This window comes from Micropterus salmoides, unplaced genomic scaffold (genome assembly GCF_014851395.1).
Source record: "Micropterus salmoides isolate LMB-PRFRI ecotype aquatic unplaced genomic scaffold, ASM1485139v1 Ms_hic_scaffold_8, whole genome shotgun sequence".
In the NCBI taxonomy this organism is placed as follows: Eukaryota; Metazoa; Chordata; class Actinopteri; order Centrarchiformes; family Centrarchidae; genus Micropterus; species Micropterus salmoides.
In genome coordinates this window covers 7,536,554-7,560,411 of record NW_024044570.1, presented here as the reverse complement: position 1 = coordinate 7,560,411, position 23,858 = coordinate 7,536,554, and the positions used below count along the sequence as shown (strand labels likewise).

The 23,858-nt window shown below is 39.2% G+C and overlaps 1 long non-coding RNA gene across 1 annotated transcript in view; it reads right to left on the bottom strand.

The window, feature by feature from the left end:
• Positions 1-5,066, bottom strand: part of LOC119894449 — a 58,919-nt gene extending 53,853 nt beyond the window's left edge. The window contains exon 1 of the long non-coding RNA XR_005442928.1: positions 4,702-5,066. This is a non-coding gene — a long non-coding RNA (uncharacterized LOC119894449). The remainder of the gene's footprint in view (positions 1-4,701) is intronic.
• Between the last annotated feature and the right edge of the window lie 18,792 nt (positions 5,067-23,858).

Here is a 23,858-nt window from a genome sequence, read left to right as displayed (position 1 = left end):
GGCTCCTACTTTTTCTGTCTCTGTTTAACTTTACTCCAGAGAGCAGGATTCAACACCCCACTTAAGCAAGCATCTATTCAGACTATTCAACAAGACATATAGAAATCTATGTGTAGCCAGGTGAATGAGAGTTCAATAGTTTTATGTGGGTTATAACCAGTGCTTGAAGTGGGCCGGAACGCAGTACCGGCAACTCGACTTTTTACTCTTTGGTGTACCGGAACATTTTCTTGCGTACCGGGACTTCTCACAAGTTGCCGGTTTTCTCCTCTGCCCTCTCCATATCAGGTTCTCTGGGCGCTACGTGACGCTCACCACATTTAGAAAAAGCCACTACTGTGGTCTAGTCTTGACTGTTTTATAGATTTTGTTGTTAAGAATTTAGGTCTAGAGTTCCTGTTTACAAGTAACTAGTAACTGAAGTCTACCAGAGTGAGTGTAAACTAGTTTATGGCAGCTGTTTACATATTATGGTATGGTTAAGGGGTACTATAGCATACTGTTAAATCAAATAGTTTAGATCAGATGCAATAGGTAAATGATAAGTAATTAAGCGAGTAATTCCTGTGTATACTATAAACCCCAACTGCCTTAAATATTTGACTTTACATGATTAATGCTGCTCTCAGTCCAGTCGGGGAATAAAAACCTGTAAAATTTATTGTGAGTTTGGCCTCATCATTCCTGGCCTGGCCACATGTGATTGGAATGCTATTTTTTGATTTATTTCAAGCATAAATGTTAACATAAAGCATAAACAACAGTAGTTTGTTTTACTGCCCCCAGAATTCTGTCACCTGTAGTATTAAACCACATTTGGTGGGATTCGGTTTTGCCAAATCAACCAGGACTAAAATCTTAAGGATTGCCACTATAGATGGCGCTGTTAAGTAAATGGAGGTAAAATTGGGAGAAAATGGGCCGTAAGCAGAATCTGCATGTTGATCGGTTGTATTCTCAGGTTATAAAAGTAACTGCACAAACTTTAACAACAGATGCTGGCATTCTAGGTGAACCTGATTAAAACATGTTTGGTGCCTATAACTGATTCTATCTTCCTGAAGTAGAAGCAAACATTATGTAGAGCATATGGGACTGAATAGTATACCAGAGTCTGAGACTCCTCTTCCCTCTCTTAATAAACGTGATATTCAAGCTTTGCATCATGATGCTCACTGAACCAGCTAAGCACTTGACAGCAACATCAATGCAACTCCAAGTGTATGAATATACAGATTAATGCGTGGAGTGTTTCAACTCCTTCCTCTGATAAAGTTGGCATAATTGCTAAACATGCTGTAAGTACGGCCCATTCTTTCACTCATTCAGCCAGGCAGGAAGTCAGTCAGTATCATTCAGTAACCGCTGGCATTAAGATATCTTCTCACAGCGGCTGAACATACACCGGAGGTCAGATTCACTATTTATGAAGCAGCCTTCATTCTCCAGCGCTTACGCCTCACATCCTCCGTGTCATAGCAAAACTCAATGTCTGTACCAATAGATTCCAGCTGTCTAGACATTCATGACCTGCAGTACATCAGATAATCAACATGGTAAGACACTGGGGAGAAGAGTATGGTCAAGAGGCAGACCGACAATTATTTGTGGCATTTGTCTAACCTTTCACGGAAAAATCAAGTGAGTGGCTGCCTGGACTATCTGATTGGATGCTGTTGCAATCATCAGTGTCTCTAAGCAGTTAAAGTTCAGCGCATTCTACCTTTATTAAGGTACCCTTTTCTCACAGTGTAATTCCATTTTAGTCTTAATGTTTTTCCTATAAACAGAAAAGAATCTACTTACAAGGAAATATTGTTTCAGCATTTCCAAGTGCAGTTCCAACGCTCACTGTAAAGTGTGCGAGCTATGAAACTGATCTAGAGACCTGTTAAAAAGTTGAAATGAAGTAAGAGTGAAGCTAAAACCCTACTGACAAAGTTTGGAAGATAAATAGGATTTTAGAATAAATTACGAGAATAGGATTTCATAGGATGAGCATTTTCACCTTGTCTGCATAAAATGTCTGTGTTAACTGTCGCAAGGCAACAGAAGAAAGCCTGTATGTAATTCAAAAGTTTGAAGGATTAGAGTTCTTTGGTTTTACGTTCTGCCTGAGGCGACAGGGTCAATCAAAGCCAATTCCTTTAGAGAAAAATTACTTTATTTAAATTACAGTATGAATGAATACAAAAGTATGACTCATTTCATTTAAGAGGCTATTCATTTTTAGCTGGGACAGATTAAGGACACTTTTTTTCAGCACAAGCGTTCACACCAACATTCACAGCTGGGATCTGCCCAGTATTACCATAGCTACACAGAACGGCATAACCCCCTATGGCCAAGGAGTGCATATACTGCAGTTAGTTGGAGCGGTTGTGATTCTACTCATTGTGTAAATGTCCACTGGACACTGGTCTTAGGTGTGGCTCTTTTCTCAGTTTCACTGTCTTTACACACCTGTCTGTTGTTTTTGCAGGACTGGCTCACTGAAGTGTGGAATACATATGTGAATGTATGTAAATGTAAGATAATTATTTACGGTTTTAATGTACAAACAGTCAAACATTTTTTTTGTTTTGCTAATAAATGTGATGGGACTAATACATATGGGACCCCCAGCTTGTGTTCCAGTGAACACCATTGAATATGGACGGGAAACCAGTCAGGGATTGTTTATTTATTCTAGCTCAAAGGGACCTACAAGTTAAATTAATGCCAGATTGGTGGGCTATCAAAACATATAATTACTCAATTTATTAACAACAATATTTTTACTTGCACAGCTATTGTTAGAAAAACATCTCTAGCCACATAGAGGAATCTCAGTTGTCAGGAGTTTTTTTTATCGTCAAAACTGTCTCATGTCATTAATTTTGGTTTTACAAATAAATCCAAATATGTAAACGTAAATATAGCCAGTTATTACCCTAACAAATAGCTGACGTATTACCTGGTAAATTTTAATATATATTTATATTTTTCTCCAAAAATATATCCATGTAGTTTTGCTTCCTGAAAACAATCATGTATCTGAATACTGCACTTGAATGGACTGTTATACAGAACCATCTAACCACAGAATGCAGGGGCCCCTTTTTTTTGTTATGGATCGCAATATTACACATTGATTACTAAGGAATTTTCTTCTTCACAAATCTCTTTAACATAAACACTGTAAAGAGTAAACAGTGTTTCTGGTCATAACTATTTTGTGTTGAAGGGATTCAACATGCTACTGTGTGTACTGTGGAGGGGCACTCTGTCTAATTCAAAGCCTCAATAGTATAATAGAAAATGAACTAAAAAATATCATCTGCACAACGGTGAGTTTTCCACAGTACAGACAGAGTTTTACTGACTCGTGTACATCTTTTCAATCTGTCAGTGAAAATGAATTCATTCCAATTAACAGTGGTTTCACAGAGCGCTCTGTTAACAAGCTGAGGCTCATAGTGGGAGACTCGCCCCTCGGTGACCCCTAATGAGCCAGCAGCCTCCTGCCAGAGGAAGCCCGAGCCGCTGCACTTGTAATGAGCTGCTGTTTTGCTACAGGCCTTTTGGATGAGCCATGGAGCTGTCATTCGCACCGCAGTACATGAGCGGCTCCGGCAGATGATGCAATTCTTAGGCGAGTTTAAAAACAATGCTTGCCTATGCGTCACTGTTACAATTCCAATTCAGCATTCATAAAGTAAAATAATTTCAGGTATACTTTTAATATTTTTTTCATATTGTGGATGTCACAATGTGGAAAGAAGCTGTTCACAATTTAAGCATTGAGTCAAGTTGAGACTCTTTGTGTAGTTGCTGTTTAGATGTGTTGCTCTTTTCTAATAGCTGCAATTGCAATAGTCAGCAAATGACTAAGGATGTTATTTTTGTGTGATGCATGCTGTTTTGGTTGCAAATAGTGAATATTTTCATTATTGGTTAACTTAACAAATGTTTCTTTCAGTAAACAGTTACTCATGTAACACAATCATAAAGTCTGATAGCCCAATGTGATGTTTCCAAAAGTGTCTGTTTTCTCCAACCAACAGTCGAAAGCCCAAAAGGTACGGACTTTATAATGACATAAAACAGAGAAAAGCACATTTGTACCCCATTTTTAATGTTTTACAGTGTAATTTAAAATGTTGATTAATTTTATTAACCATTAGTTTCACCAATTGTAAACATATGTCATATTGTTTTGCCTGCTAATAATGCACAAAGTTACATTACTTATATTGAAAATGTGAATTTGTATGTCACATGTGTTTTTTGGTTGTGATCCATTAGGCCAAGGTTTTATTTAGATAAACAAAGCCTCCTGCATTTGTTTCTTTAATGAAGCTCTAATGTGCTAAAAGAAATAGTTAAAGTTCTGGACTGTTCCCAATGATAGTTTCTGTGTTGGATAGACATTGGATGCATGGCCACTGAGTGGGATTTATTGTATTTGTGATGTTACCAGACACGCAAACCCACATGCCACGAGGCTTGTGAGGTGAGGGTGGCTGTAATGTGCAGAAAGTTATGACCTGGGCTCCATCTCGGTAATACACTCTGCAGAACTTGATAACAACCAGAACAAGCGTGCTGGCATAGTTATCAGTCCAACCACGTGGCCTTACCTGTGAATCCTTCAGCGTCCATCACCTCAACTCGCTGTCAAACCAGCCAACATCACAGAAACATCACCACGGTACTCACCTCCACATCAGACACTGCGGGGGTCCAAACGCAGGTGTCAGCGGGGGTATCTGAACGAATGGACAGCTTCCTCTTTCGTTCTCTTTCTCTCTCTTGTCTCCTGACGGTTAGATTGGCTCGGACACCGACTCCGACGCGCTTCGCGATCCCGAACGACAGAGCCCAGGCAGGCGGGCAGGCACTGCTGGAAATGTCTGCAGCGGCTGATGCACCTCCGCGCGATTTGTTTCCCCCCCTCTTGCGTTTTAATTTATTCTTCGCTTTCAGTCCTCATAAAAGACAAACTTTAAGAATTTCATGGGGCATTTTTAGCTGTCGAGATTGCTGCCACATCCCTAAAGTACCGTGACTCTTGATGTTGCGCTCCGGTCTGCGGTCTCCTCTGCTCCTCCCGGCAGCAGGCGAACAGGAGGGCGGTGCGACTGGATTCGTGCGCTCCAGCGGTGCATGCGTGGCATGGACGGCCAGATCCCTGGATTCACCTGTCATCACAAGACAAAGTGCATCCTGTTTAAAATACAATCGAAGATGAAACTGGCCCAGGGGCTGGAACCCTCAAACCCAGGGGTGCTGATAGATTAGGGGAACCAATTTCTGCTCCAAGAGGGGTGCACATTTCTTCAAGGCCGCCCTCTTGGAGTAGATTAAGAGACAAAAAGTAATTAGTTTAGAAAGGATGTAGATTTTTAGGGTGATCTGGGTTTGGAGGAAGTCAGACAAATTCTATAAAGTTAGAGCATAGCTGCCCAAACTTTTATGACAAAAAAATCAATCCAGACCTAATAGAGGTCTGGAGGAGGTTTCATCCCATGGAGCCTTTTCAAAGACTTTTGTTGCCTTTCGGTGCTGTCGAAGGAGAGATAACAGGGAGAATGAAATTGAACCAGCCTTCATTTTGACAGGGGCCTCTCCAAGACCCTGGATTAGGTAGCCCCATTCTCAACCATTTTTCTTTTGGTTCTTATTTCTATTCTGAGAAAGAGATTGTTTATCTAAATGAGGCAATCTATTACTGGTAAATAAAATACAAAATTAAATGAAGTATTATTTCCACCAGAGGTTATAAATGTAATATGTAATTATGTACATTTAGGTTTTCTGTTTTATGGTACTTTACTCCACTAATCTACTTTGTTGATAAAGAGTTTAAATGCAAAACTATTTAGTAAATATGATGCATTCATGGTTATAGATGAAATTACCCAACATTCACTGTGACCAGCAAGTGTAGAGCATTGAAGTGCTGCTGACACATTAATGCATTCTTAATAATTATCCATTAAAGTATTTAAGGTACATTCTGAAAAAGGCCCATTTTGTATAATGACTAATTTTAGTATTCGTGTCATTTTTCTGCTCATGCTTAGATATTTTGCTTAAACTTGCATCAGTGTATGATGAGAGCTGTGAGACTGATTCAAAACAGTAAATCTCTGGGCCATAAAACACAAAACAATGAGTTGAAAGAGGCTAAAACGCTGTGTAGAGCTGAAGTGAATTACAACGTTAGATGATAATTATCTGTGGCTTTGTCACTAAGAGGGAACCCTTTCACGCTACCATCATTTGATCCATTGTTCATACAAAAATATTGATTAGTGCCTCTCTAAGTAAAATTCTCAATGGAATGGACTTTCATTTTTAACTGAGCACATTGTGGTATTTTTAGAAAAGGTTCTGATTAATTCTTCCACCACGGCACAAAACACGTGATTATCTCATACAATGATTTTACATTATGAGTTTTACAGGTTTAGAGGCTAGAAAATATCTGCTGAAATATTCTCAATGCGTAATTCCACAGAATTAAGCCTCCATAAATTGTACTTTGATATTGTGAGCATGAAAACCAAGATATTAATCAGTGAAGAAATATGCAGTGTGAAAAATGTCAGTGTCTGTGTCTAATCACAAGTATCCATGGTGGGCCTATTAAGTCAAGCTTATTAAAACATTTCACTGAAAATGACATCGCACCAGTGAGTGCAGTCACACAGAGAGAATACTGTAGATACCAGCTCATGCTCCAGTTGAGGTCATATTTGGGCTAAGCTGTTTATATGCATATTCATATCCTAATCACAAATACCCCAGCATACATAATTAAGCTGAATACTTTGGATATTATTATGGAAAGAGAACTCGATTTGACCACAAAAAATAACATTAAATAGGATACCCTTGGTAATATGAGCCCATCCCTGCACATAATTGTGATGGGAGCTTAAACCAGATGGGAAATGGTGTTTTCATGCTCCAAATGGATATGTTGAGCCTCCTGAATAATATCGGATGTTGATGTGTATAAAAATGCCTTCATTATAAAATGTAGCAGTGTGTCATTGTTGAAGTGAACATTTATTTGAGGTACTGATGAAACACAAAGCAAGCCAAGCACTGTTGCTTACTATTGTCCATTAAAGGTAGTTTCATTAATCATATCAGGACTGCTAGTGGTAGAGAAGTTGTGAACTGTTTAGTTTGGTTTGACAGTAAGCCTGAATATCTGGGCTTTGGGAGACAGTTCATATATTCACAATCCTTTTCATTCCCAGTGGACATCTGGTGGAGGATGGGGTACATTTACTCAAGAACTGCACTTCAGTACAGTTTAGAGGTACTCTGTGTCGATCTGTTTTCATTTTACTCGACAATTATTTTTCTCCACCAAATGGAGATGGTGCACTTTTAGATGTATGATGACTGTAGCTCATACATACTTTGCTTAGAAAGCTTTAAGAAAAGCTAAGATGAGATGAACTTAATTGATCGCATGCAATGAAACGAAAGTGTCAATTAAATGCTTATAGGTAAATTAACCATATATCTATAAAATTCTAATAATTGTGTTCATAACATTGATATCACCTTCCAGATAAATGCCTCAACAATCTAACACTAAATGTACATGATTAAAAAATATTTTTTTGCTTTTCTACATGAGTATATAGTTTGGGGAAGTAGTTTTTGGCAAATAGCACAACAGGGCACCTCATTCACAGTTCTGATCAGTGGTTCAAGCACCATTGTAAGTCAGCTTGTGTGGGTAACCATAGCAACAGTAATATTGGAAACTCTAATTGCTGGCTAAACAAACAAGTTAATTGATTTTTCTTTTGGACATTTGGCAGCCCAAACAAAAGATTATCCACTGCTAAAATAAATGTTGCCTATTGACATATCCAGCAGACGCAGAGCGATACTATCATTCATTATCAGTGACAAATGTAAGAACAATATTCACTCTCTTTTTAGCTCTGTTTTGGTCTCCACGAACTCCTGAGCTTTAGCTGCTGAACCCCCCGATATTGACCAGCTAGTTACTAACTCAGTGTGTCTGCTGTTTGGTGCTGGACAGATGGTGAACAATATGTTTATCAGAGCTTTGTACGTGAACAGTTGTTTGCTCCTGAAAAAGACACTGATGAGATCAGTGAGAGTGAACCAATTGAAAAAATGCGAGTTATTCCCTGCATTTATATACATTAAAACTATCTAGCAAATAATAAGGATAAAATTTGTTTTATCTCACACAGGCTCCGCCTTCTACTGGACAACATGGATACTACCTCTTTCAATCACTCACGCAATTGCCCACTGAAATTTTTATTGTGCACATAGCCAATCAATGGGACTTCATGTGCATCACATATAATCTCTACTGTCTCAGCATCCTTTTTTCTTCAGCATAAGGTGAACTTCTCACTGAATTCACCACCTCCATGGATAGAGTCGCCACTTCTAGAAATTCATCCGGGCGTGGGGACCCATGTACCGTAGAAAATTTGTGCGTTTCTATGTCTTGGATATGTTGGGCTCTTTCTCGGGATCCTGCTCGCAAAGTGCGACATAAGATCTGTAAAGTGAGGATCTGGGGACTACTGGGTGTAGAGGGGGAACATACACCGGCGGCGCTGGTCAAGTCCTTATTGGTACAGCGACCTTCTCACCATTCTGTCACTAAGGTGATGTGGTGGTCGGGGCTTTGGCCGGCCTGTGGCTGACCATGTTGGTGTGGTAGACTCTGGCTTGTCTGGCTTGCTAGGGTGGACAGTCATTGGTACCCATAGAGTCCAGTAGAGGGCGGAGCCTGTGTGAGATAGAACGAAGGTTCCGATATGGTAGCCCTAGTTCTACATGCACAGGCATGTCCAATAACGTCTGTCTGCAGATAGTAGCACCTCTCACGCAGTGCCCCTCGCTCACGCCGCACCCCTCGCTCAAGCCACGCCCTCTCACGGTACAATCTGTAATGATTGGCTGTAGCTGCAGCACCTTTCTGTATGGTCTGCTCTGCACATGTGCATACTTATTCCCACCATTTGTAACATAAAGACTGAAATTATAATTAAAGTCTCTAATTTGTTCTTGTTTTCACAAGCTAAATGTTGAAGTGATCTGGAAAAGTATAATAAGCGATTCATACATAGCCTAAGTAGTGCAATATGAATAAGTTTTTAAAATATTAATATTAACGTCCATTAATACTACATAAACATTTTTGTTACTCGGAAGGGTCCAGGTATTTTCTTTTTCAGGGCACCTCATCATGTATTAGCTTACTTACAAATAGTGAAATTATAAAGGCAGGATGATTACTTTTAATGGAGAGTGTTTCCATCAAAAAAATTTCAAAAGTTTCCATCAAAAATGATGCGAAAGGAGGACCCTGTGCGCTAAAAAGTGATGCAAAACGGTGTTGACAAAGCATCCATATGTGACGACTTGGGAGTGATGACGGGTTGTTTCCATAATGATGTAAAAACATTTTTTTTTACCATTGATTGAAAATTTGACCTGCATGGAGGAAGAAACTGTTCAGAAAAAGCATCAAAAGCATTTGAAGTCCAGCTGTATACTAAACCTCCAGAGAGCCAAGCCAGATTCTCCTTCCCCAAGGTGCATAAAACCTGCTCTCTCTGCTTAGTTTTGTGCTGGAATTATCTCAGGTCAGAAGAGAGCTCAGAGGCTCGAAAGCGCTAGGGATAAGTCAGAGTGACAATTAGTGGAATGACACATCTTGACACGTCAGACCTCCTAACCGCCACTGATGAATCATAGGAGCCTGTCCAGAAATAGCCACCACGGCCCCAGCAACAGAACAGTCCAATGCCAGTGTCAACTCCGTTTTTGCATCCTAACCTGGAACAGTATCCTTACTCTTTGGGCCGTGAACAATCAGTTATAGCCAAGGAGGCAACCTAGGCCAGATATGTAAATGGGCTCCCCAATATAACATACAAAACAAAGCAAAAATGAGAAACAGAATATTGTGTATATTGATAAGAAAATGATTGCACTCACCAGCAGGTGGAGTTGTGGTGAGCTTTAGTACATTAATCACTCTCATCTTCTAGTCTTTAAAGCATATAAAACCTCTCACCCAGTACCAGGAACATTAATTCCAGATTTGAATATATTGCACACCAAAAAAATTTGCATCACCCCAAATTTCATTTTAAAGAATCTCAAATATGATTTCAAGGACAGATGATGTTGAATTTTTATTTCATAAGAATCAAAAACTGCCATGGCTGAAGCCGGCTCTGTTATGTAAACATTTCCTGAAAAAGAGTATATATAACATTTTGTTCATTTGGGACCAAGCGGGAAGCTTAGTCCCTTAAATCTGCATTCTATGGCCAGGGCGGGATTATCTATGATTGATAAGTCGTTACGATGGTGACCTGTTAATCAGGCGAGAGTGACTCGTACCCACGGCACTGTGTAAATTTAACCAGCACCGTTGAAAAAGCTTATTAGGAGTTGGCTGTTCACTTTCTCTGGAGAGTACATTTAGTTTTAAGACTGTTGTTCGCTAGACAGAGTTATCAGCCCTGTTAAAATGAAAGTTAAGGTGAATTACAGATGCACCTAGCTAAGCAAGCTAGCTAGCTCCGCACACGACCGTTAGCTTCACCGTCTCATCCAAATATGGTCACATCCGGTGCCACTGGTTGCAAAAACTCAACATTGCGGCGCCCTATCGGCCAAACTCGAGACTTTAAAAAGGCAGTCCACAAAACAACGGTGATGTCACGATGACGTCCACTACAGTCTATGGTTGGGACCGCAGGTGAGTTTGCAGGAGATTTGTGAGACATGTTTGAATTTGCAATTTGAATTTACATGAAATCCTAATTTCTATTTTACCGGGGTTTTCTGCTCTGAAACTAGATCATTATTTTCAATGAATAATCTTGGTCTCCTTTTGGCACATTAGTGATCTTGTTGGTACTGTCATACTTTATTTAATCCCACAAGGGGAAACTCAATGTTTTCACTCTGTTATTATGATAGTATTTTAACACACAGGTCCGAAAGACACACACGCATACACGAACACACAAGAGATGTCAGTCACTTCGGCAGTGCCCAGGAGGTGAACTGGCAACTCTCCAGCTACCATCCCACGTTCCACAACTCTGGTCCGAGCTGGATTCAAACCAGCGACTCTCCCAGCCTAATCCTTACAGACTGAGCTACTGCCGCCCTCCAAGGGTGTTTTGCCCTCCCTCTGCTATGTTCCATATTTATTATGTAAGAGGCTGCTGCAAAGGACCAGCAACAGGTTTGTGTGAATGCATAAAATACAAGGCAGGTCTCCTGGGTGACTGTCACACTGCAAGCGTGCCACTGTGTTTAGACTGCTGGAAGTAAACAAGGAAGGATGTTTAGATGTATTTTAAGAGTCTTACTGTATTTCTTCATCCTGTGTATTCAAATGAGTGTGCTGAAGCTCTCCAATATTCATCAAAGGTTTTGAATCAAAGGGATGAATTACCCTGGCTAAAGGTTACACTAAATAAAATTTTAATGGATTTTTCCCTATCTTTTACCTCAGATTTCTTTCTTAAGTATCACTTGTTGTTGTACTATTCTTTCCATACTGTATATTGGTATACTGCATGGTTATTAAAAAACACAAGATATGTACAGTATAAATAACTACATTATACAGCACTCTGTATGTAAAGTTTTCAACCACTCAACCACTTATATGGACATATACAACAGATGCTTTCTATGTCATATCCATTTCACTCAGCTTCCGACACTAAGTTGCTGCTATAGGCCTAGACTATATGCACTGAGCTCCTCTCTCCTCTACTTTCTCTCCCTCTGTATGCAACCTCATCCCATTATTGCATGTTACTAACACAACTTCTCCCCTTTCTGGTAGTCTTGTGCTTTCTCGTCTCTCTCCTCTCTCCTATCACTTCCTGCAGGTTTTCTGGCTCTGGAGCTGTGGAGTCTGGATCTGTGGTTGCGGGTCACCTGCTGCCCCCGTGTTCCTGCTCGACACCCTCTACTGCAACGACTATTGTTGCTAGTCTTATTGTTATTATTGTTATTATAATCATTAAAATTACGATTGTTACCATTAACACTATTATAAATATCTGTACCATTTTTCATTAAGTCTATAGCAACATCACCTTCACTGTCTATACCTCTGTGTGTATATTGTGTAGGCTGCCTCCCTCCCCTCTCTCTCTCCTTACATCCCTCTCTTTTTCTCTCTATTCCTCTCCTGCTCTCTCTCTCTCTCTCTCTCCCTCTCTCTCCTTCACCCCCAACCGGTCGAGGCAGATGGCCGCTCACTCTGAGCCATGGTTCTGCTCGAGGTTTTCTGCCTCTTAAAAGGAAGTTTTTCCTTGCCTCTGTCGCCTAGTGCTTGCTCTTGGTGGGAACTGTTGGGCTTCTGTAAATATCATCATAGAGTACGGTCTAGACCTGCTCTTTTATGAAAAGCGCTGTGAGATAACTGTTGTTGTGATTTGGCGCTATATAAATAAAATTGAATTGAAGTTATAACAACTATGAATGAATCCATTATTGGTGATTTGTTTCCCCTTTTTAGTAGTTTCATTTTTTTTTTTTTTTTACTGAAACATTATTATTTTAGCTAAGGTATTTGATTTCTGATTTTATTTTAGTTGTGTGCTTGTTCTTTCTTTTGGCTTCATTTTGATGCTGCAACAACCTTATTTCCTTTCTTACTATAGATGGATAGATGGATGATGGATGAATGGGTAGATGGATAGATAGATACACATCATTCATACACACCACTCATACACACACACACACACACACACACAGAGTCAGAAGATTACTTGCTATGCAGGAAGCAGCTGACTCAAACTGGCCTCATCCAGCATCATTTCACATCATCAGCTTTACACCTCCTTAGAGACACATGCATGATATTGATCACAGCTTTTCTGACGGAGGCCTAAAAGATAAACTGCATGCATCTCAGTTGGCCTCTGAACATTTATAGAGATGAACATTTGAAGACTTTTAGCTCCACACTTGAGCAATCTATTGATACAGTGTTAGATAGAAGATGTGTTGGGGATGTGATCCATCTCAACCATGCAGCTGTGCTCCTGGCTGAAGCGTAATACCATCTTATAGATCTCGCTAGATTTTCACCTCAAAGTGGTATCTTGCAAAGTTTTGTTCAATCAGCAACGTGTAGACGCCTGGCAAAGGTAGAACTGACAGAATTTCAATTGTGAATTAATCACATTCCCCAGAGGAGTAGCCACAACAGTGTTCATAAACTTGATGCTAACGTGATGTTTGTTTGATAAATGCATATGGAGGATCAATAATGAGACTATTCTGATGTTACTGAAACAGAGACAAGAAATACACAAAGCACTGCAAATCAAAACTATGTGTAACAAATATGTCTTGGTGTAGGAAAAAATGCTTTACTTTACTTTGTCCTTAACTTAAGAAATGGTGGATTTACAATGCACTTTTGATTAAAGGTAACTGTCAATACTTTACTTAAATACTTTAGCATTGCTATATCTGTTACTAGCACTATTACACTGGCTTCACCCACTTCAAAACCAGGCTATAACAGCATGCTTGTCAAGTTTTAGCGTTTTGGTTTTTAAACAGCTTTGATTAAATGACAGACTGGAGCATTCACATCCAGAAAATCGTATAATGATATATGTTAACTGAGAGTAATTGTAAAAAAAACCCAAAACAACAACAAAAAACATCTGTCTGTCTCTTCACAAGAATGATAAATACTAATACATCCAAAACAGGAAAAACTTGAAAATTGCTCAACCATAACTATGTAGTGGGATTGATCTTGATTCAAATTTTTGGGAGTGCAAAGAGAACACTAACATGATGAACATTTACAGCTAAATAAAACACTGAAAAGATGGTGGGACAATCTTGTAGCTCAAAACAGTCAAAGCTTAATTTGTTGAAGAACCAATCATAAATGTTTCTGTTTAAGTGCTAATGCGATTACAACAATTCAGTCTTATTTAATTAAACTAATTTAGACTGCATTTATCACTTGGCTGAACATTTTCTGTTCAAGATGTCAAAGAATTAGTATTCTTTTATTCAAATTTTGTCTAACTGGCACAAATAAAGATAAAAAGAAAAACTGTAAACAGAGTGAATTACGTAAGCTTAAAACAGTGATCAGATTACAAAGCAACACCTTGACCTTGATATATGCATGTTAAAAGGGCAGCAGAGTATCCTATACAGTGAGAGCAATCATACTGTATATATTCAGCAATATTCAATAACCTAATGGTACAGTACAAATGAAATACATGAAGACTGTGTCAGTTTTATCCTCGTACTTTTTCCAGACCAGCTCCTATGCAATAGTATGAATTTATGCCTTTGTGCAAAATATGCAAGGTTTCTGGTCATTTTCAGCCCAGGGAGTAAATGTGGCTACTCCCTCTTGTAGTACAGCACTAAATTGATTTCCTGGACTCTGTCATTATTGGACTACAGTAGAGGAAATGGGCCCTACAGGTAATTAAAAAGTGATTTTTTTATAGGAATCTTCTGCCTCATTAAAATCTCACAGGGAAGGTAAGAGGGGGTATTTTCTGCTGAGAAGACAGCCAGGTAGTTCACACCACCCCACTGAAATGCTGAACAGAAATTCAAGCTTGCACATTAGATGAAGTAAGTCCCTTTTCTCACAGTATCATTTATGCAATGAATGATATCTAGTAATTGGTGCGAACATCTTGGTTCACATTGTGTTTTCCGCAGGAAGTGAGAGCAGCAGAGCTCCCCATTGAATTTTTTCCCCAAGCTTTCTGCAGGCAGGATGTAAAGAAATCTTGTGAAGAGGTTAAGCCATTGTTAATTCCACAATGCTTAATCGTTCTCCTAAAATAACAAGGAAACAGCTATCCTGGAACAGTCGCCGATGGAAAGATTAACGGGATTAGCACCAGTTGATGCGGTCGAGCAGCGATTGCTGTGGGTCTGAATGATGTCAATGTGGAAACTCTGTTTGGATCTGTTTGTTAAAAATGCAAATATTTCTTTATATTAGAACACGAATATGAACAATGTCAGTCACAACATAACAAGGGCATTTTACATCCATACAATGTGCCAATTTGTGATTATTTTTGGACAGATTTGATGCACAATGCAGATACTTTGCATGGATGCTACGCCTGAGGAAGGCTTCAGCTTTCTACGTTTTTTCTTTCAGCTCAGTTCCCAACCTTGATGGAGGAGAGGGAGTCAAAATAATAGATTCTGTGGGGATTTGGCAGTATTTGTTTAAAGCACGTGACTCTTTGGCTAGGAAAGCCACTGTGGGCTTGTTATGGTGGCTCCTTATGAATAACTGCAGAGGTCCTGTAGCCTTAATATCCTCACTAACCCAGTATCCTTTCTTCCCTGCCCAGCCTGGTCATCTCCATACAGAAGGACACAAAGCAACCATACCCTAGGGTGTTCATCAATACGGATGTTTATAACTGCATGGGATGATTTGTCACACCTAGTGCAACCTGTGTCCTGCAGAAAGCCAAATAATGATTTTAACTGCCCGTCTAAAAGATTGATCTCCCTAATCCTCCCCACCTTTCTTCCTACTGAAAGGTGCAGACTAATTTACAACAGGGCCGACGATGGGCATGCTGCGTCAGTGAATGAATGATCTGGCCTCTAGCAAAAAGAGGTAATTTCCTCTTAATGTAGTGCCGTAAACATTTATCATCACGCTGAGCTGACAGCACATCGACACAGCGAGGACGCTGCAAGTGCTCGCTTTAATCTCTAGAGATTTTTACCTCTGATTAGCGATGCGGCCTACAATCACCACCCACCATGCTTGGTTAATTTTACCACCACCGGCAGCAGTAACTGTTGGTTTGGATGGTGCTATAAATAAAAATAAATCCTTAGGCAGTGCAAGGGGACAACTTCAGATAAGCATCAGTTACTGCCACCAGGGTAAAGAGGAAATATTAAAGTTTGCTGCGATGACAGAATCAAAGACAATCCGAAACCAAAGAATTGAATGAGGCTTGAAGCTAGGCTATCAAATTACATAATGTAATTATGTTGACAACCTCGCGCGTGTTGATACTTTGGGATGTGTAATATTCCAGTGGTTTGGGAAGGCTAGCACTGTTCATTAAGCTCAGGCATAAATAATGTAGATTCACATTAACTTGCTCACACTGAGAAAGAGGCATTTGCACATGAATTTATAATATGCTCAAACAAAGAAAACGCTTTAAACAACTGTGTATAAGCTGAGTGAGTAAGACAGAGACAGAGCAAAGTGAAGAGAAAAAGAGTAGAGGCGGTCATTTATGCTGTAAGCAGCTATTTGTAGCAGCAGTACACAATAGAACTGATGTGGCATCACACAGTTATATAGCTCACATTATCTAACGCATATGGGCTACTAATAAATACTAATAATTTGTATATTCAGTTCAGTTCAATTTATATGGCACTAATTTTTAATAGAAGTTATCTCACTGCCCTTTTCATATAAAGAAGGTATAGACAGTACTCTTTGTAATTTTATTTATAGAGACACAAAAATTCCCGCCATGAGCAAGCACTTGGCGACAGAGACAAGGAACAGGCAGAAACCTTGAGCAGAACCTAGACTCTGGGTGGGCAACCATGTGTCACAACTGGTTGGGGGAGAGAGAGAAAGAGACAGACCAGGCTAATAATAGTATAATAGTACTAATAGTACTATTAATGATAGCAATAATAATAATAATAATAATAATAATTGTAGGAGCTGGTTGAGCAGGAACATGGTGGCAGTAGGTGACTTACAACCACAGATCCCGACTCTGCAGCTCCGTAAGGAGAAACCCCCGAACGAAGGAGAGAGGAAAGAGACAAGAAAGCACAAAACTACAAAAGAGAGAAGATGTTGAGTCAGTAACTTCCAGTAAAGCAGCAACTGAACATACAATGCAAAACCTTCTGTGTCTCTCTCTGCTGCTTGTATCACTCTGCTAAGCCCCTCCCACCAAACAAAAAAGTTCTTATGGCAGCAGAAGGAGCCGGTCACCCTGCAAAACCTCATCCCGTGTAGGGCTTATCCTCCACGGCTAGAGTCCAAGACCCCGGTACCTCTTGCTTTGACTACTATACTCAAAGACGCCTCTCTGACGTTCTGCAGCCCAGGGCTGGTTGCCAAAGGCTTCAGGGGCAGCTGCAACAATGTTTAACAGCTGGATGAGAGGCTAGCACACCACTTTCCTCCCACAGACGTAATTCCCCACTGTTTGGTCATCATGCCTCTTTGCCACTCGTCGATACGAGTGCCATCAAATATACTGAGCCTGAAGCTCCATGTGGAGCTGCGACGTGTTCACACATGTTTTATACAGCGTTGTTGGCAAAGAAGGGATGGGCAGATCTTTCGTTGCTGGTGGTTGTTTGTCAGCCATTGTGTTAGCAAAACTTCTGAAGCTGTGGATGTTACAAGCAGTGATTGATACTGAGTTAGAGACTCCTCCTGGATCTGATTGGTTGTTTTGATCCGGGACCGGTAGATTCTTGCAAATGGCATTAGGAGCACTAGGAGGAAACTGATTAGTGTCTTATTTTATATTTTTTTTTTTTACAGATGATCTGTCTCAGGTACTACTGTCAGGATATAGTGACAGTTTCAGCAAATATGTTAGTATGTAAGTTATTTTTTCTGTAAGAATACTGCATTTGTGAAGGGAGACCTCAGTGTATCATAGGAAGCCTCCAGGAAGTCTAGGCCTATAGCAGCATAACTAAGGGATGGTTCAGGGCTCACCTGAGCCAGCCCTAACTATAAGCTTTATTAAAGAGGAGTCTTAAGCCTACTCTTAAATGTGGAGATGGTGTCTGTTTCCTGAACCCAATCTGGGACCTGACCCAGATATATGGCCTTACCATGGTAATGCATGAAAATGGTGTATTCCCTAAAGCTGTATTAATTAATTTTTGGCCAGTGGGGGCAGAGAAACTTCGTGACAAGGAGACAGACACACATCCCTGACATATTATGCTAACATGTTAGCAAACAATTGCCAATTACACCCACCTGACACTGAGCAACATTAGCATTGATTTGGATTAGTATTTCTGTCCAATGCTTACTCTTCTCTTCTCTCCACTAGCTCTGAGAAAAACTTTTATAATAACTTTTAGTAAACGTTTCAAGAGATCTCCATGTCTCATGTCATCGGTAACAAACTAGGGACCCAGCGCTGCTCCACACTTGGTGGCTTTTTCCAAAACTAAGGACCATGTGTTTCATGTTGTTAAGTTTTGTTGTAATGTTAATAAAATACCATATGACATTGTAGCTGTGATGCTGATTGATTTATGATACTGATTCATTTATGTTATACAATGCAAATATGCTACCTTCGATCTAAACAACTGCATATATTAAAGTAGTTGTGCTCACCTTTCTATTTATAGAAGTTAGTCAAAAGCTCTGTTTGGTTTCTTTCTTTTTTTTCCCTTTCATTTCTTTTATGGTACCCTGAATTTCCCTTTCTTGGGAAAAGACATGACCTACAGTGCACATTGGTTCTCCAGCATCAGCAGCCACTTGGCTAGATTAGCTGCATTTAGAGATGAATCCTAGTGCGGGGTGGACTAAACCATTTTGCATCTTGTGTAAGGGGTGAGAGGGACCTAATTGTTTAGAGAGGCTCCACTGTCTTGCTCAGTTTCTCAAACAGTTATTCAACCCATTTTAATTTAGTTATGACACTAATTAAAAGATTGCAAACAAATACAAACTTTTCATGCCAGGCCTTTCAGTTTGCAGTTTTTTAGAGCATCACAAAACTGACTTTGACATGTGAAAATGTTACACATTTTTACCTTAGTCTATATCATTTAAAATGCAATGTAATTTTAATAACCAAATAGCATTTTTTTAAAGTCTAAAAAGAGTTGTGTAGGAATGTCTCCACTTACAGTTCAGAGGTGCTGTATAGTTACAGCTTCATGATACCTTACATATAGAAGAATGATACCATCAATTCCACAAAGTAAGGCCTGGATACTGGACAAAACCCTGATATTAGGCATCAGAATCAGTATCATGGTGGTATCTATGCTTGAAATAAAATAAAAAAATGTAATTTTAATGAAAGCTCAGTGGTTGTATTCTACGTCTCTGAAAATCCTCTGCAAGATTTTCCCCTCTCTCTTTAAGGCCAAACATTCATCAAATCACAGAGAGAGCCAAAAGGAGGCTTGCTTCCCTTGTGGTTGTTGACAAGACAAAAGCATATTAAATCCAATGTCACCAGAAGATCAATACCTACTGAAAGTGTTGAAGCTTGGCTGCTGGGGTAACATGGTGTAGGCGTGCATTTGCATTAAACTGCGGTGGACTATGAGTGCCAGTGTTAAAGTTCACTGCCTGAGATTAGTGTGGATCAATCAATGTTTTGTCAATCACAATAAGACTCAAAAAAGTGCATTTACTGACATGGTGGGGATGTAGAGGTATCATTGTCGTCTAAACCTTCATCATCTTTTACCACGGACTGATGCAGTTGACATCGGACAGTCTTTTTCAATATTATGTGTCTTTTAACATCATTAGGGATTTTGAAAGACTTCTAACTATCATTATTGCAATTTGGGACAAAATCTAGCCCTTAGGCTATTTATAGCAGCCCTGTCCACAATATATATTTTAATTTGTTTCTTTCATTCAAAATCATTAATCACTGTTTTCTACTTAGTGCAATGGGGTGATGGGAGATAGATTAGTTTCCCTACCAGTCAGTCAGAACTGAAGAAGTCCTTTGGATGAGGGACGAAACGTCTTCTAGTATCTTCAAGCAAGTCCAGTTGCCCTTGACTTAAACCTTCTTTGGATGGTGATGGGAGAATTAGCATGAACAATAGTAAACAAAAGAAATAGACCCTCCTCTGTCATGAAATTTAAATGCCCTGGTGTGTCTATCTGCTCCTTCCTATAAATGATGGGATCTTGTGTTATTTGTGTTGTGTGTGGGCTTGGTTGATGTGGCAGGGCCTTGTTTGACAATGTGATGTCATATATAGACATCCACAAATCAGAATTGAATAATTTGGGAAATGGAAACAGACTCATAACGGTTCTTTAATTTGTCTGGGTATGACTGGGAAAACACCACTGTCAATAAAATCTGATCATGTGGTTTGATCAGATTTCATTGACATAATCCAGATGGAGCATTTACAGGATTTACAACAAATTATTTCTATTGTTCCCCAATTCTAACTCTGATTGTTGCTTATTTAGTCACACATATTTAACATGAAATATAACTACTTAAGATTTGATTAGGTTTCAAATCTTAAGTATTTAAATATGTGCTTTACACTATATTTTTAGACCTTTAGCAACATATAAAAGAAAGTATGTGAAGAAATATACATTCACACCATATGTGACTGATTAGATCCAAATCTGACTAAACAAAGTCCTGATCAACATTTCATATTATTTACACTGGCACGTTTGGGCTGTCTGGCACTACATTGAGCTCAGCCACTACCAAATTGCCTGACTGCAGCCTCTGCAGTCTGAAGAGATAGTCATTACCCCTCCAAAGCTACTGTATGTGTAAAACTACAGAATCTGTAATTTGCTAAAGTTTTTTCCTGCGCAACTTCCACCATAAAATTAGCCAAGAGAAAATAAGACATAATGTGAAATCCAATAAATATTTATTACTTAACTTTGGAAATGCTCAGGATATAATGTATGCTTAAGGCTTTGACTGCAGAGACTTGAAGTATGGTGACACAAATAAGGTGAGGTTATAGTGCTAATGATGATGAAGATAATGATGATGGGATAATGACAATTATAATGATTACGAAGATGATGACCTTCATACACATCAGTTTGATGTGATACATAAACTTTTCATAGATTTTTCTCAAGAATACTACAAGAAATACCTGTGAACAAATTAAATAATTAAAATTACAGTACGTAAAATAGTATGTAAAAAGTTGGGCGGGGATTGTGAGAATTAAATTAAGACAGTTCCACCAGCATATTAAATTGTGTATTTAAAACCTCTTCATCATTTGCAGAGTAAAAGTCAGAATTTAGGAAAGGTGTGGAAGCTGTGTAAAATGTAAATACACCCACCATGAATCTTGTTCACTGTTGTCCACAAACTTTTATATCAAAAATGGTCTGATCATGTTTTCTTCACTTGATTGTCCTCCATCCCTGTTGTTAGCCATAAGTAATGCACTGTCTGCAACAAACCATTATAAATTAAATGAAGTAATTAACGTAATTGCCAGAAATCTATGTTGCTATTAAGTTGCCACTCTGTAAGAGTAATCATTTGCATCTTATTCACTTAATTGATTGGAGCACTCACAAACTCAGAGGCCCTTTCTTCTTATCTCCCCATTGAACTGTTTCTCTCTCATCACTTTAAACAACACATCATCAGAATACTTTTTCATTTAAGACAAAGGCCTGTTTGCACAGCAAGATTTCTGTCTTTCATATGTGTATTTTTCCCACTGAGGTAGTTTTAATGATGAAGCATATAAAATACAACCCAGCTAACTCAAAGCTATTGATAACTATGTTATTCTAATGTCATTTTATTTTTACAGTTACACTTTATTTTGCAGAATCTCAAAGAAAAACATTTGAAACTGAAGCTTTTTTCTTTTTTGTGTCCTGTTTGAAGGGTTCCAACTTATCTCCTGCTGGATCTTATCTGGATCTCTCAATGGGTTGTGGTCCAGTCACACTGCTTTCATCTCTGATGAAAAAGAATGTTGAAAAGCAAAAACACTTGCTGTGCTGTTGTTGTCAGCTGAGGAAATGTCAGCATTAGTTCTTTTACTATTAATGGTCCAGATAAATAATCTAAGTTGCTCATGGATCCAGCTGCAAGTCTGTCTCTTTGTGACAACAATACATGTCTACTGACTGACAAAGAAGCTTTTGTCGTGGAACCATAGCTAAAAAACGGCTTTAGTTAAATTTTCATTGTGACGTCAATGTTAAATTACCAGCCTTACTTTGAGTTCCTCCTCCACTTTCCTGCCTTCAGTGGAAGTTAGATTGCTGTAAAAATATATTTTAAAGGTATATAACAGAAAAACATTCATGCATGCTTCTTTTTTAAAAGCTCTTTTTCATTCTTAACACAACTATTTCTGGCACTTACCATGAAAAGAACTGTGGGCAACATAATGAATGTCTTGCATGAAAGAGTCAAATGTGTGTACCATATTTAAACAATGGTAGCATCTCTTCCCTGTTCATGTCAGGAAGTTTTTCATCCCGCCTTTAAGTGTTGCTGTTCTGAACAGCTATAAAGCCTTCCTGCGGGGTCAGATGACAAGTCGTACAAATGACTTCTTTTCTAGCACACTCCCACCTTAGTGCTGAACATATAGCTCAAGGGCAGAGAAGTGCATTAACAACTTAAGTGGTTTGAGAAGTTATGAGGATTTAGTTGCATGCATTTCTCAGTGACGACTCTGTGTCTCCATTGGAATTCTCAAAAGACACTCAAAAGATTTTTTAACGCAGTAATTCTTTGAGCCAAAATCTGCCATGACCTGCAACCGTAAACTGGTATTTTAAGGTTCCTTACCAGAACAGCAGTCAGAATGACTTCTTAATTCCTTCTGACAACACCTTGTCAACAGCAGATGCCTTTGGCCCCCATTTTACTCCCCATGCTGCTCTCCATCTGAAGGGGGAAAAAGAAAACCTACAAGTGAACCACATGGCCAAGCCCCAAGGTTGATGAATCCCATCTCTGTAGATTTCTATATCAATGTGTTTCTGTCAGGTTGTACAGTTTGGGCGTTTCTCTGCTCTGCAAGCATGAAAGCACCCCTGTGCTTAGGCAGCCTGGCTCCCTAACACGTCCAATCACAGTCCAGCCGAGAGGAACCGGAGCAAAATGGATGTCAGCATGCCTTTGTAATGATGGATGGGCCTCACTAGAGAGATGATGGATGACCAGGGTGGCCATGTTTGTTTCATATCATGCAGAATGAGTTACTATGGCAATACCGCTGCTCCAGTGACCTCTGGTTGACCTGTGTCAAAAAGAGAAGTCAGCTATGACTTTGGCTGCCTGCTGGATGACAGATACTGCCAGGCAGTCCAGAAACACACTCATGTTTGACTGAGGAAGGATTTTTGTGAAAGAATTAAAAATTAGTTAATTTTGTCATTTTTATTTGGCTTCTAAAGCTACACCCACTTGTAATTAATTGTGGACCAATGTTTGTTTTCTTTTTCTCAGCACAAAATTCCAATAAGTTGTGCTAATTAAACACAGAGGAAGCAATTAAAAACTCCCACTATCTGCAGTGGGCAGATGTGTGGCTCACAAAGATGTGCGATAAATATGGAGGAAGCAACTTTTATTTCAGTTTCAAAGTCTTCTTGAATGGCCTGTCACAATAAAATTGCATTCTTAAAACAATCTTGACAAATTATATTTGGCCCTATTTAAACTATCTATAGCCTACGGTCTACAGTACATGGAGCAAGTGCACTTAGGGCTTTCCCAACTCCACTTTTGCTGATAAACAGTGCATAATCTGTGCGCAAAGTAAGGTGCAAGGCGCAACAGGGTTGTATTTAGTCTCTTAATTGATCATAGGTGGGTTTTGAGCATAACATGAGTTAAACTGTGTGTCTCCCATTCCCTTAAAAGCCAGGTGTGCCTGCACCTGTCGCATTGCTCTTTAAATGGAGGATGAATGGCACATTGTAAAAGCCATAATAAAATACATATAAATAAAAAAGTGTGATGCCGACTTGCAGCAGACAGAGAGAGAGAGAGAGCTCATGAGGACGAGCAAGAGAG